Source organism: Quercus robur, chromosome 12 (assembly GCF_932294415.1).
Source record: "Quercus robur chromosome 12, dhQueRobu3.1, whole genome shotgun sequence".
Lineage (NCBI taxonomy): Eukaryota > Viridiplantae > Streptophyta > Magnoliopsida > Fagales > Fagaceae > Quercus > Quercus robur.
The window spans coordinates 18,886,357-18,901,651 of record NC_065545.1 but is presented as its reverse complement, the minus strand read 5'-3'; the positions used below and the strand labels follow the sequence as shown (position 1 = coordinate 18,901,651).

The following is a 15,295-nucleotide window of genomic DNA, read 5'->3' as shown; positions in this document are numbered from 1 at the left end:
ACCGATCTCAAAGATGCTTTCTGTCAAGGAAATGGACCTAAGGTGTTCAATATTCAGAAGCGAATTGCTAAGCTTCATCAAGGAGAACAATCCATTACTGACTATTTCACTTAGTTGAAGGTGCTGTGGGATCAGCTATAGAATTTCAGTCCCTTTACTTTGTGCACATGTGGAAAGTGTGTTTGTGGCATTAACCAAAGACTTGCAAATCTTCAAGCAAAGGAGTCAGTGATGAAGTTCCTTATGGGACTCAGTGAATCTTTCTCTCAAGTGAAGACTCAAATACTTCTAATGGATCCACTCCCTTCAATCAAAAAAGCATACTCCTTGTTCATTCAAGAAGAGATGCAAAGGTCTGTGAGAAATTCAATCAGGGTTGAATCAACTACCTTAGCCACCAAATCACAGAATTTTACTACTTCTGGTCACAATGCCAAAGGAAAGGAGAGACCTTTGTGCACTCATTGTGGAAAATTGGGTCATACAGTGGATAAATGTTACAAATTGCATGGTTTTCCTCCAGGTTTTAAGTTCAAGAACAACAAGAATGCCTCAACTCATCAGGTTTCATAAAATCTTGAGCTGCTTCAAGGCAATGTTCCTCATGCCACTGTAGATTTCACCTTAGCTGTTGTTGCTTCTCATGCTCCAGCTTTTACTCATGATCAATATCACCAACTCTTGGCCTTGATTGGTTCATGCTCTACTCAGCAACTTCCACAAGGTCTAGAACCACATGTTGCTAATGTAGTGGCTTTACCAACAAATGCAGTTGTAGATACCTCTATCAATTTTAAGCATTCAGTATTTTTTGCTAAAATTGTCAATAGGAGAGCTTATGGACTTAAAACTTGAGTGATTGACATTGGTGCAAGTAATCACATAGTTTGTTCCATACAATTGTTAACTCCTTATACTGAAATTTCACACATTATGGTTGAATTGCCTAATGGGGAAGCTGCTGTTGTAACTCACATTGGAACCATACAACTTTCATCTCACATTGCTCTTACAAATGTCCTTTGTGTCCCCTCATTCACTTTCAATCTTTTATCAGTTAGTGCTTTAACTAAATCACAGCCCTTTTGCCTTGTTTTTCTATCCAAATTTTGCTTTATATAGGACCTTACCAGTTGGAGAATGATTGGAATGGGCCAAATGCATGATGGTTTATACTTGTTACAAGATTCAAGCATATCTCAAGCCATTAACTCCCTTGCTGATTTTCTCTCCAAGCACAATTTCAAGTCTTTTACTGGTTTTTGTTCTTCTACTGTTCAAAATAATCTGTTTTCTCTTTGGCATTCAAGACTAGGACACCCCTCTGATGTAAAAGTTCATTCCCTAAGTCATGTTTTTCCCTTTCTTCAACATTGTTGTACTAAGTCTTGTACTGTTTGCCCTTTGGCAAAACAAAAGAGGCTTCCTTTCCCTTTTGATAATAAAAGATCTTCTCATTCTTTTGATCTTGTGCATATGGATGTTTGGGGACCCTTTTCTGTTTAAGTATTTGATGGTCATAGATTTTTTCTCACTATGGTTGATGATGCTTCAAGGGCAATAAATCTGATGTTAGGGCCATAATTGTTTCTTCTACAATAAAGTCCTAACTCAATTTGGAACTAAAATCAAATCCATTAGATCTGATAATGCCCTTGAATTTAATATGCCTGATTTTTATAATTCAAATGACACTATTCATCAGCAAAGTTGTATTTATACTCCACAACAAAATTCAATTGTGGAAAGGAAGCATCAGCACATACTTGCCACAACTAGGGCATTACAAATACAATCTAATGTTCCTTTAGCCTTTTAGGGTGACTGTGTTCTCACTGCTGTCCATTTGATAAATAGGCTTCCCTCTCCTCTTCTAAATAACAAAACCCCTTATGAGCTCCTTTTCAATAAAGTTCCTTCCTATTCTCACCTTAGAACCTTTGGTTGTCTTTGCTATGCCACCAATACCAATCCTCACAAGCATAAGTTCTCTCCTAGAGCTAGGAAATTTGTCTTTCTAGGCTAACCCTTTAATGTCAAAGGGTACAAACTCTTTGACCTTGAATCGCATTTTGTTTTTATCTCTAGGGATGTAGTATTTCATGAGATTGTCTTCCCTTTTTCAAAAGGGACAACTATTGAGCCTGCTGATTTGATTCCCTTACCTATCATACCCTCTATTCCTTCACCTACTTTCTCTGATTTTCCTTTATCCACTGCCTTTTCTCCTTCTTCATCAGTTTCTGATGACACCATCATCCAAGTTCATCATGATCCTGATAAGGAAACTCAAGATTTTCCTAACGCACTTGATGCATCGGATGCACTCACTGAGTCTACTACATCTGTTGTACCTAGCCATTCTCCTAGTGCATCATATCTTCTTAATTATGTTCCTCATTTCGCTAGAAGATCCACCAGAACCTCTAAACCACCTTCATACCTTCAAGCTTATCACTGTAATCAAGTGTCATCAGCTCATAATTAACCTCACAAATTTGGAGATAAATTATCAATGTTTGAATTTTAGTTTAAGTTGGACTTGTTAGAGAGATAGAGTTTAACTCCCTGTTAAGTTTTAATTAAACAAAAATAATTTTGTTTTAAAAAAATAATAATGATGAGTTTGAGTTTAAGTTGGACTTGTTAGAGAGATAGAATTTCACTCCTTGTTAAATTTAGACTAAACAAAAATAATTCTATTTAAATAAAATGATAATTTTAATTAAATATTGTACTGACGTGAAAAAATGTAAGAGTTTCAGAGGTTTCGGTTATATTATAATAACTAGTCGTTAACCCGTATGATGCACGGGAAAGCTGTTGATAATGATATGTCAATCAATTGACACAACTTCCCTAACATTAAAAAAAAAAAAGCCGATATCAAGGTATAAACTATATACCAGAGCAATAAAATCTATCACATACGATGAGATATCATGGTAACCAAATGCTTGAGATCATAATTTAGAAAATATAAGAATACTCCAATACAATTAATTACACATAAATTAAATTCCAAATATAATCACTCCAATTTCATCTCCCTCGCTCTCTCCCTCTCTCCCTCCCTCAACCCCATCATTCCATACTCATTCAAATATAATTCATACATTACATTAATCATTCAAATATAGTTTATACATTACATTAATCATTCTTGATGTCCAAGATGTATCTAAATTCTAACATTGCCAGTAAATAAAAATGCTACATCTCAATGGGATTGAAAAGGCAACACAATGCCAATTTACACAATTATTGAAATCATGACTTTCCACTATAGAGAGAGGGAGAGAGAGAGAGGTGGTTGTTGCGTTGCATCTCTTAAGAAGATTTTGCCTGAACATTTTTCCTTCTGATAAGTAATCAACCTGGAACAAAAAAGATGTACCACTTTTCAAAGTATGCACATTTGGGAGATTAAAGATAAAGAAAAATGAGAAAATGAGAATCTACCAATTAGGAACAGCTACCACATCAAATTCAGACCCAAATCCCACTGATGTAAAGTTGTTTTGTTTCATCAAGCTAATTTCTTCATTATCAACTGCTTTCGTTATATATTATTTGTAACATAGACTTTTACCTATAATGAAAACATACAAACTTTTAAAATACCAAGACAAAGGAAACGGTACAATGGAATAAAAAAGTGAAGTTACAGACTTTAGATAAAATAAGACAAACATTAGTTATTTTATGATTGGAGGATCATTGTGATTAAAAAAGAACATAGACAATTATAGTGCAGTAAATGATCTATTTAATTGTTTCACACAGAATTTTTTTTTTTTTTTTGACAAACTTAAGTCATAAATAAAAGGGATGAAGGAGTAAAGAAGAAGAAGAAGAATAATAGAAGGAAAGAAAGGCCAAATGAAATACTGAGTCTACATTCTGAATATTAAGGAATCAAAGAGAGTTAGAAATGAGTCTCCTTCCATGGTCAATTCCAAGTTTGCAACTTAAGGTTTTTTTTTTTTTTTTTTTTTTTTTTTTTTTTTTTTTTTAATGTGGAAGAGACAAAATTAAAGACCTTTTTTTGGGGTAATCATTCAAATAATTCAAGAAAATTTAGTAAAATTTACATAAAAAAGGGCCCACTGTTCTTCCCAAAATGGTTTATTTCCACTATCATGAAATTATTTTTTCTAGAAACCTAGATAGAATCCTTCCTATGACACATTAAATCCAACTGAACTAAATATACTTAAAGAGAACATGAAATTAAAACTCAAAAGAAGAATCAAAATTCAATGTTCTTCTTAAACCCCTGCCATTCACAAAAAGGTGAAATTAAATTGCTAAGACTAAGTCTATGTTCAATATCAACCCCACCATAAAATGCCCTATCAAATCAGCAAAAATCTAATGTAATGAGACTTTACAATTGTAGAATAACTATTCATTTCCAATAATACATTGAAAAACACCAAGTCACCTTTAAATCACACGAAAATTCATAATCACACCATGAAATAAATGATAATCAAAATCTAAAGCATTATTTCCTATCTTGAAACTAAGCTTGAGCATTATGGGTAAAAGTCAGTGGTCGCTTTATTGAATGATTTATTACCTCTTTTCCTTTTACTGCCTTCTCATTTTTTTTTTATGGTGTAGGATGATCTGTTCTTCCTATTTGAGTCTCATCTTTTCCTCTAAACCTGTATGCAAATCAATTTATTTAGTAAAAAATGTTCATTGACACATCATTAACATATTGATAGATCTGGAACTCTTTATTAGCATCAAGCAAGCAACCACAACCCATATTAACATTCACTAAGTCCATAATTTTGTTAAGAACCTGTAGTTCTTGACCAATTGGAGTGATGAAGTGTGTGAATTGTGAATTGTAATGGCTGATTCAAGTTTGCTTGGCCTCCTAAGAATTGGGGGGAAAGATTAGAGAACAAAAGAAAGTAAACTTAGATTACTATTCTCCTGATATTCTTTCTTACAATCATTGCAGCCTTTTAAACTAAGCTGCAACTGAAACTGATTAACTAACTCCTAATCTATCACATGCTTTATAATACATTGAGCACATGCCTAATTAGTCAGGTCATCTATAACAGAATGTGACCTGCCAATAACTACCAAAACATCCTAGGACTTTATATCAATTCCTATTACGGTGCTAACAGCTACCAAGTATCACAATACAGCTAACACTAAGTACACCAGAAGCATAATGCATATAAGCATGTACAATAACAACAACAACAACAACGCACAAACAACACCAGCACTTAGGATATCAGCACAAAATAGCAATGTACACAGGTAGTAAGACCAGCAGATTGTAATACCTTTGACATGATACCCACTGAGAAAGTGTCAAACAGGGGCCAAAAAAAACCCCTTTCACAAACCTTTTCTTTTAAAGGGATAGATAATAGGTCATACATAATCAATGGATTTCTAGCAAACTATGATGATCTAAACTACTAAGGTCAAAAAGTAAATTCCCACAAGCAATGAATCAAAGGACAGTAACACAAGTATTAAGTGGTTAAACAAAGAGTAGAATCACTCTTCTAAAATTATATACCATATGGATAAAACCAAGTCCAAGTTCAATATCAATCTCACAACCAATGGTCAAACAATCAATAAAAATTTCCAAGTTATGACGACACATTCACATACACAGTTTATAATGAATTAGAGAATGAAATTGCAGTTAATATGATCTCACTGACTACAGTAAATCTTGTGCAGTCCAGGAATTATAAAAGTACACAAACACATATTGAGCTGTTTGCAAAGACAATTGAATATAAAAGAAGCTGGCCAAGAATGCTTAACACCCAAATATCAAAAGAATGAATATTAGACAATCTTAAGCTAAACTATGTTTTTTCAATTAGATGAATGCGATAGTAATAATTACAAAGAAAGAGAGGTACAGAAATATATTCTCCAAGAGCAAAAAGAAAATGAAAATCATAACAACCTTAGGAAAAATTAAAGCGCAGCTCTCTTCTTAATGAAAATATAATGGTATGAGCCTAAGAAGGGACAGTCATGAATAATTTTACATGATAAGCTTCAACTTGAAAATGCAGAAAATAACACTATTACTAATTAGCCAAAATCTATTTGGCCTTCATATCAACTTCGTGTAATGTTCTATATATAATTAGAGGGTAACATACTTTACAAAAGTATTTTATATAGACAATTCAGAACTCTTTAGCAAGCTTTAACCAAAACCTCCATCATTATGAAAACAAAAGGCATATTACAGATATTTAAATGAATTTTAAGTTTGGTGATACAAAGAAATTCAATACAAATTTTGCAAATTTTAAAACCAATTTCCATTTATGGCTTGAATGAAACTTACAAAATACGCATTGTATTTGAGCAAAGTAAATTAGACAAACGAACTCTTGAGAACCTTATAAGGGAAAGCACAAACACAAGCATCAAATTCTTTAATTTATTTTTGTCATCAACAATAGGTTCTTAGGTTCCAAAATTAAGATACTATATATAATCCTTTTCTACTTGGGTTGTGAGGAAAATTCACTGTACCATTCAATTAAACATCTTCAAAAAACAATGGAAAAAGGGGCAAGCATTTAATAAAACAATTAGCCAACAGCAACATAAATCTATAATATAAAGAGCTAGAATTTCCCAATCCAATATAATTGAAGAAAGAAAACCTTGGATTTGAAGTGCGACCGCTGGTCAGCCTTGCAGGTCGTCAAGAATTCTGGCTTCTTCATCATTGTACCAGGTTCCTCTCCTTGGTTTGTCAGATGGAGAGTAAGGCAAGCTCTGAGAGGTAAAGACGATGGGTTACCAGGTTCCTCTCCTTGATTTGTCAGATGGAGAGTAAGGCGAGCTCTGAGAGGTAAAGACGACGGGTCAATCGTTTCCCAACGTATCTGATCGGCTCTTCCTTCTTTCTCATCCTAAGTTTTGGATTTTGATTTTAGGGGAAGGAGAAGGATTTGATTTTTGGAGAGAAAGAGGGTTTCTGAGGAGAGAGAAGAAGGTTTTGGATGAGTATACTTGAGGGCTGAAGAGATAATCAAACGGTGGGGCCGACAAATATAGAACTGGAGAAGGGTGGCGCCGGAGAAGGTGCAGCCGTTGAGCTGTTGAGCCGTTGAGCTACGATTTGCGTGTGGAGAAACGGCAGAGCTTGGGAAGGTAGAACGTGTTAAAGGCTTAGGGTTCCTCTGTGATTTTGCGTTTAAGATTTTTTTTTTTTTTTTTTTTTTTTTTTTTTTTGAGAAACTTGCGTTTAAGTTTTTTTTTGCGTTTTAGAAAAGTGTTTTTTTTTTTTTTTTTTGGTTTATGATTTTTTTTTTTTTAATGTTGGGCTGACGTGGAAAATTGTGGAAGTTTCAAAAGTTTCGGTTTTATATATATATATATATATATATATATATAGATAATAATAACAATAATAAGAAAAATGTATGAAAACCTACAAGCTACCACCTCTAGTAATTTTTTAGAATATTCTTATGATTTGTTTCTCTCAAATACAAAAATTGGAGGACTTTAGAGGATATAAATGGGAGAGGATCTTATCCCAAGTTGGATAAAAACCATCAGATAACATCTAAATGACCAATCCAGTGATTGTTGGGAACTTCTAAATTGATGGAATATACAAAATCGTGAATGACCATCCTAGTGATTGCTAAGAACTTCTTAATTGATGGAATATACAAAATCGTGAGAAACATTTAAAAACTATTACCATTTTTTTTAAAAAAAATTCAATCGTTACAATAATGGTAGAAGGGAGATTTGAATCCTAAAAAAGGTTTGTTGGAAATGCTAGAAAGTGTTAATTGAGCAACAAGGCTCTTGGGAACTGTTATCTCTTTTTTCAAGCATGAGATCAAGGGCTAAATGAAAAATCACAATGGAATTGGCAAGATCTCATATATTTTAAAAGTGTGTTCCAAGTTTGCCTCCAATAATTAAAATTAAAATTTAAAAAAAAAAAAAAAAAACAACAACAACAACAACAACTGACATACCAACAAATAATTATGCTCCATCCTCAATAGATGGAGAATTTCTTTTCACTGACAATTCTTATAAATTCTGATGGACACAATTTCCTGATAAATATCAAACCATCCCTTCCAACATCCCTGCTTACACAGAAGTTGATGAACAGATCCTTGCACAAGTTCACATGAGATGACAGATCAACCAAGTTGTACCTATTTGCACTACAGCTCCTACATCTACCAAACTACCATAGATAAAGCTAACATGATAACTCAATTCAATTAAACTAAATCTTAATTCTAAAAAAATTGGGGTCAGCTCCATTTGTAGATGTATAATGTAATGGTAAAAGGCCTAAAATATAAAAAATGCATACTACTCATACAGTGAATATCATTTGAGAGAGAGAGAGAGAGCAAGTAGCAGAATCCTACAACAATGAAATCTAAAGACGTGATCATCTTTTAAACTGCCCACCCCCCCCCCCCCCCCCAAAAAAAGAAAGCCCCCAAAAATGCAAAGGCTATATTCTTGAAATGTTACACTGCACCCATAAAATTCAATCCTATACAAGATATTTATAATATGAGTGATAGTCTTATACATAAGGATTCATTCTATTAGAGGTTTATTTATGAATAATCACTTAAAAACATTATCTGATCAGTATACATTATTTGGTGAATAGACACTCCTTGATTGAAAGGAGAAAATACATGGTGTTTCCAATGCATGCATCTTCTCTCTCACATGAGGGTGGACCCCACAAGAGAGGGTGGACCTCACACTTGTGGGATCCACCCTCATGTGAGAGAGAAGATGCATGCACCGCAAACACCATATACTACCTCGATTGAAGAAGTATTAAGGAGAACAAATGTTAAAATTAAAGAGATCCATAGTCCGGCCATATAAAGCCACGTGTTCTACATCATAGAGTTTTGAAGTTGTGGGCAAGAATTCTGTTATAATTCACATTATTTTGCAGTGAGATTTTCTCTACAAATTACTTGGACAACATTAGTTGTAGGTATATTTATTTTCTTGTGCACTTCAAGATTTCTTTCACAAGTTGCACCCATAAAATTGTACATATATCTCACGAGTGAAATAGTACTTACTATTTTTAACGAAACCTTATTTTATGTAATAAATTATGATATGATCAACCTAGACTAAGATAAATTATAATTTATTCAAAAGCTTTTATATCTAGGGGTAACCCCAGGTTCCTGATGAAAAGATCTGAGAAATGAAAGTTGAAGTTGAGGAAAAAAAGAGAATCCAAAGTTAAATCAACCAATCACAACACACAAATTGTTAAACGGGAAGGGAAAAAAAGCAAACCCAAAGGTTTTTTTTAAAGGTTAAATTATAAATTATATCTTCTAATTTTGTCTAAAATTCAATTCAGTCTCGTAAATTCAATTTCATTCAATTTAGTTCTTCAACTATGAACTTTATTTAATTTAGTTTTCTTGTTAGTGTTTGTGGAACTGTATTGGTCGTTATTGTCCCAATCTCAAAAATGGCGTAGTTTCGATTTTTTTTTATAAATTTTTTAAAACTTAAAAAAAGGGAGATTGTAATTAAAGATTAAAAAAGAATTTAAACAAAAATTATAAAACCCACAACACAAACAAATACACACATTTTGGTAACAAGAAAAACGACATGAAGATAGTCTCCTTTGTGTCTTTTTGTAACTAAAATTAGAAAAATTGCTATGATTTTTTAGTGGAGTTTATGGTGTGTTTATATGTTAAAATATCATTCATTCTCTCACGTGAATGTGTGTTTGTTTCTTAAAAACAAATAAAATAAAATAAAATTGATCAGCTAATTGATCAATTCTCAGCCCAGCAAGCTTTATAGCCCTGCCCACTCGGTCAGCTAATTGATTGGCTTTGCCAAGATTTGTTTTCTAAGTTTTTTTTGTTATGGTTGACTCTAAATGGATCAAATCAAGAAAGAAAGGATGCTTGCCCTGATAGACGGAGGAGAAGGATAATAGATTTAAATTTATGTTTTTATTTTATTTTTAAAATATTCTTTATTAATTTGAATGAAATTTTTTAATTAAAGAAAATTTTAAAAATCCAAACTGTGATGTTTTTGGAACACTAATTGCTCATTTTTGACGAATCTCAACGGAATGACTAAATTGAATAAAGTTCAGAGTTAGGAGATTGAATTGATTGTAATTAAAGTTCTAGGATTGAATTGAATTTTTCGCAAAATTTGAGGGTATAATTTGTAACTTAACTAAAGTAAAATTATCTTATAAGACGATTTAATACATCTTTCTCACAATATGTGTAAGTTCACACATGTGAGTCTCACATATTGAGAGAGAGATTTCATTAAATTGTGTCATGTGATATCATTACTCTACTCCCTTTATTCCCCCTCAATCTAAACAGACCATTTAACTTTTAGACTTGGATCCTAAAGATAGTGGTATATATTCATTGCTTGCAGATATTTGTGCTCATGAGGGAAGATAGGTTGATGTAAGGATGGTTAAAAATATGATGAGTGAGGAGGGGTGTCAAGAAAACTCCTGGTAGTGGATTGATAGAGGTAGAGGGTGAGTTTTTTGAATTTTTAGTCGCTGATGGATCACACCCTCAATCCAAAGAGATTTATAGGGTATTAAACCATTTATTTTTGTTGTCCAAACTAGAAGAGTAAGACTCTGTTCCTGATAGTGCTCAATTCATGAACTTTCTTTCATGCGTATTGTGATGCTTTCCTAACAAATCTGAGCGACTCTTTGGGAGGAGGGAATTTTGGGTGGCCAAGGAGGAGGGTCAGGGTTGCATAAGATGCATGAACTATGAAATTTGAGAGATGTGATACGTAGGAGTACACTGTACACGGAAGTTCAATAATGCTTGCAACTTCCCATTTCAAATAAGCTGAATGTTTAAAATTATAAAAATAAAAATGAAAACATAAAAAAAAAAAAACAAAATCAAAAACCTGCCCGACAGCACTTTGGATAATTTGGACACAAAAGTCAAAAAGTTAAAGGTCCATATATGTGTGTATGTGAGAGAGAGAGAGAGAGAGAGAGAGAGAGAGAGAGAGAGTTAAAAGTTGAGAAGAGAGAAAGTTAAAGTTAAAAGGAAGGTAAGGGGGTGTTTGTAAATGTTATTTAAACAACAGTTTTCAGTATTTAAACATCATAATATCATTTAACTCATACGTATTTTCATAACACTTAAACAACGTTACTAAAAATCTGTTACCAAATGGACTCCAAGACTTGGGAGAAGAGAACCGAAATAATCACAAGTGTTAACCCCCAATAATGATCTACTGACAGAATTTATGGCATGTTTGGAAGTTTAAAAAAGGAGGGGCAGTAGAGTAAAGGGAGGGAGAGTAATTCAATTACCTTATTTGGAAGTTTTTTAAGGAATGAGAGAGAGGGATTCGAAGGGGTTTCAACTACCTCTAACCCCTCATTTTTAATTCCCTCAAATTAGAGAGATTTGGAGAGAGAGTAGAGTAGATAAATTATTCACCAAATGAATTCTCCAATTTATCCTTTCTAAATTAACAAAATTACAAACTGATTATATAAATAATCTTTGTTTGTTTCTTGAGAAAATTAAACACTAACGTAATGATCTGTTTGGTTGCCAAGAAAATGATTAAAGATACAGTGAAATTCTCAATTATCTCTTCCCTCACTGAGTCCAGATTCAAATAACCACACACATCAAGATAAAATTTCAGAGCTCATCATCAAATTCATTCAGTGAAAACTCAAATTATTCAAAATTTTGAAAGAAGAGGAGGCACTCGAGTAATGAAGGAAAGAGGAGACGATGGTGGATGAGGTGGTGGAGAAGAGCATCGGCGAGGTGTGAAGGCAAGTGCTCTAAACTCCACCTCTGCCTCTGCCATTTCTCCACGCTCTCTCGGTTCTCACACATCGCTTCAATGCCCATCAGAATCGACGGATCGTAGAGCTTGAATGCATCGCGGAGCTCGGAGGATCCGCCATCTTCAGAGCTAGAGCAGCAAAAGGCGGCGAACTCAAACAGGGAAATGAAGCTGTTGTGGTCGGAGTCGAGCTCGTCCATGATGTGGCAGAGCTCGTCCTCGTCGGAGAAGGAGGAGCCGAGGGAGCTGAAGATAGCACCGAGCTTCCTATGTGAAGCTTCTTGAAAATTTTCCATTAATAAAGAAAATTTATTTTTATTATAATTTTTTTAAGGTAATAAATTTTTTTTTTTAATAATAGTTAATAGTGGTTTTATTCTTTTATTAGTGGTATTTGATGAAATGAGAATGTTGATTAAATAATTATTTAATCTAACAAATTAATTATAGACCAATGTTGTAAGTCCATTTTCAAATAGGGGTAAATTTGTCTATTTAAATCATTTCCTCTCCTTTCCATTCTAATTTTTAAAACATTCAAACAAGAGAAATTGCTAATTACTCCATTCTCCCTTACTAATTTTAAAAACATCCAAACAAGGTGAAGGGTAACCATTACTCTTTACTCTACTCCCCACTACTCTTTTCCCCTCTACTCTCCTCCCTCTCCAAACTTCTGAACAACAACAGGCCATTAAAGTGAAAGGAAGAAAAAGAAATCCAAAGTGGAAAGTTGGAAGTGTTTTCTTGGCATGTTCTTACAAAGTTTCTCTTGACTTGCCAATTTCTTATTTTCTTCAGTCATCAGAAGGCAAATTTCCCATTTCCTTTCCCATTTGAATGCCTTTCTTTGACTTCACTCATTGAGTCTTCTACTCTGAATCTAAGAAAGAAAGAAAAAAAAATTTGCATTTAGATTGGAGATTCGATGATCTTTGTTATCTTCTTGGTGTTACTTTAAGGCTTATTTTTCCATTATAATCAGTATCTTTGAAGAAATATCGGGTACTCAAGCCAATTATATTGCTATTTCTACAATCCAGGATACTGCCACTTCTTTCTAATCTCATTCGATTTCCCAGTAGTTTGCCTTCTAAAATCAAATTTCAAAATTGTGATTCAAGGTCAAGTGCATGCATCTACGAAGATGACAAAAATGTCCTTCAACCTCTATAGCATTTGTTGTCTATGCGCTGGAAATACCCAAACTATAAATCATGTTTTTTTTTTTTTTTTTTTTTTTTGAGACCGAAGATAGAGCATCAAACAGTTTGGGTAAGAGTAGAGTAGAGGACACAAAGGGACCTCACAAATTTCGTATAGAAGCTACAATTATATATAGGAAATAAGGGTAATATATATATATATATATATTTGTTATAATAATTATTTTATAAGAACTGAAATGGAACGAAAGGCTTATATCTATAAGAGCATTCACATTGGGAATGGTATATGCCATATGTTGGTTCAATTTAGCATAAAAGCCCAAAAACCCCACTGCATCCGAACTTGTAAATGTAGACTATTGCAAAAAAAATTTACAATTGTGCTACAATACACTGTAGCTCAATTGTAAAACAAAAAATATTATTTTATTCACATATCTGACTCACTCTCTCTCTCTTTATTTTCTCTTCTCTGTTTCTTATCTCCTTTCTCTCTCCATAACGGCCTCTCTCTCTCTCTCTCTTTCTCTCATCACATCTCTCTCTCACGATGGGCTATTCTGGCGTGGGTCGTGGGTTCATCATGGGTCTAGCGGTGGCGTGGATCTGGTGGCGCCGTGGGTCTAGTGGTTTCACCGATGATGGTGGCGCCATGGGTCTAGTGGTTTAGCCACACAATATCAAAACAGTAAAAGCCATACAACAGAAAACGAAGAGACAAAACAAAAAAAAAAAAAAAAAAAAAAAAAAAAAAAAAAAGGAGAGGGATTTCGGAACACGTCAAAGAGTGAAATCAACTTAGATTAGTGAAGAGAAAAAGCATACCTTAGCTGATTAAACTCGTGGGTAAGTGTGAGCGTTAATAGTAGATCGAATCGGAGGGGAGGTGGAGAAGCACCAAGCCACAAATGAAGAGAGATGAGAGAGGGAGACTGAGAGTGAAAACGGTATGGGTAAAATTTTGAATTTGTGATCTGTATATTCAGATTTGTAGCGATGGGTTTTGTAGTGATGGGTTTTGCAAAGATGTTGGCGGTGTGTTTTGCAATGATGGGTTGCCCAAGATCCCTGCAAATGATGGGTTTTGTGTGTGTTTTGCAGTGAGGCATGGATTGATTTTTATCTTTTGGGTTTAGATGGGTTGGATGTGGCAATGATCTGGTGGTTTTTTTTTTTTTTTTCCTTAATTTGGGTTTTGGTTCCAGTGAGATTTTGGTAGGCAGTGGGCAATGGTGGCGTGGTGGGTATGGTGGTGGTGGTGTGGTGATGATTGGGCTATTTGGTTGTTGAGAGAGGGACAGAGACTCAGAAAGGTAGGGATGGAGATGAGAGAAAGGAGAGATGGATAATTTGTTTATTATTTTATTGTATAATTTTTATTATTTTAGTGTGTAGTATTATAAAATAAAAGTTGAAATGTTGAAAGTATTATAAAATGGTATGGTATAATTGATAAAGTAGCTTTTTAGGATGGTAAAACAGGATAGGATGACATTTTCAGATACAAATCAATAGAAATTCTTGCCGCACTTTGTCACTGGTGGTGCAACATGGAAGGCATGGCCCCATGAAAGAACAACTTCACAGGTGGTAGCAAACGAGGGAAGCAATTAAATAGTCCCAACATTAAAATAAAAAATAAAAAATAAAAAAAAAACTTACTTTTTCCTGAACTTGTCCCTAATTTCCAAGTGGGTTGGACGAATTGGGTCAAAACCATACCTAAATCTATAGTGGTTCCTACTCCATCATTGAGGCTGAAAGTACATAGGACACGAAGAATATGTGAGAGAGGAGAGAGGATGAAGTTGTTGTTGGTTTTTTTTTAATAAGAAGATTTAATGCCTTAATTACAAATTTTTAGAGAACAATAACAAGATAACTATGAGTGTTTTTTCACCCTTAAATCAAATATAAATCAATGGTCCATAAAAGGTATAAGAAGTTATACTTTTTTTTTTTTTTTTGAGAATGAAGAAATTATACTAGATGTAACTTAAACTCATATATATATATATATATATATATATATATATATATATATGAGTTGGGTTCAAGTTACATATGATGTAACTCTAAGCAATGTTACATTAGTCAATAACTTGTTATTGAATTCAAATTTTAAAAATCCTACCGTTGAATCACACGTTTTATAGATGCTTAACATGCATGTCAATTTCATGTCAATTCCAATATTATTTACCATGCGATCCATAAACTCATATTTT

At 33.6% G+C, this 15,295-nt stretch overlaps 1 protein-coding gene and 1 long non-coding RNA gene across 9 annotated transcripts in view; one reads left to right on the top strand and one right to left on the bottom strand.

The window, feature by feature from the left end:
* LOC126708726 (putative disease resistance protein At4g10780) overlaps window positions 1-15,295 on the top strand; it is a 109,922-nt gene that overhangs the window by 49,904 nt on the left and 44,723 nt on the right. The gene's annotated exons all lie outside the window — the stretch shown is intronic.
* Window positions 3,096-7,244, bottom strand: LOC126708739 (uncharacterized). The gene is made up of 4 exons (XR_007649255.1): window positions 6,687-7,244; window positions 4,586-4,673; window positions 3,463-3,592; window positions 3,096-3,377 (listed from the first exon to the last, which is right to left on the bottom strand). It is a non-coding gene; the product is annotated as an uncharacterized LOC126708739 (long non-coding RNA).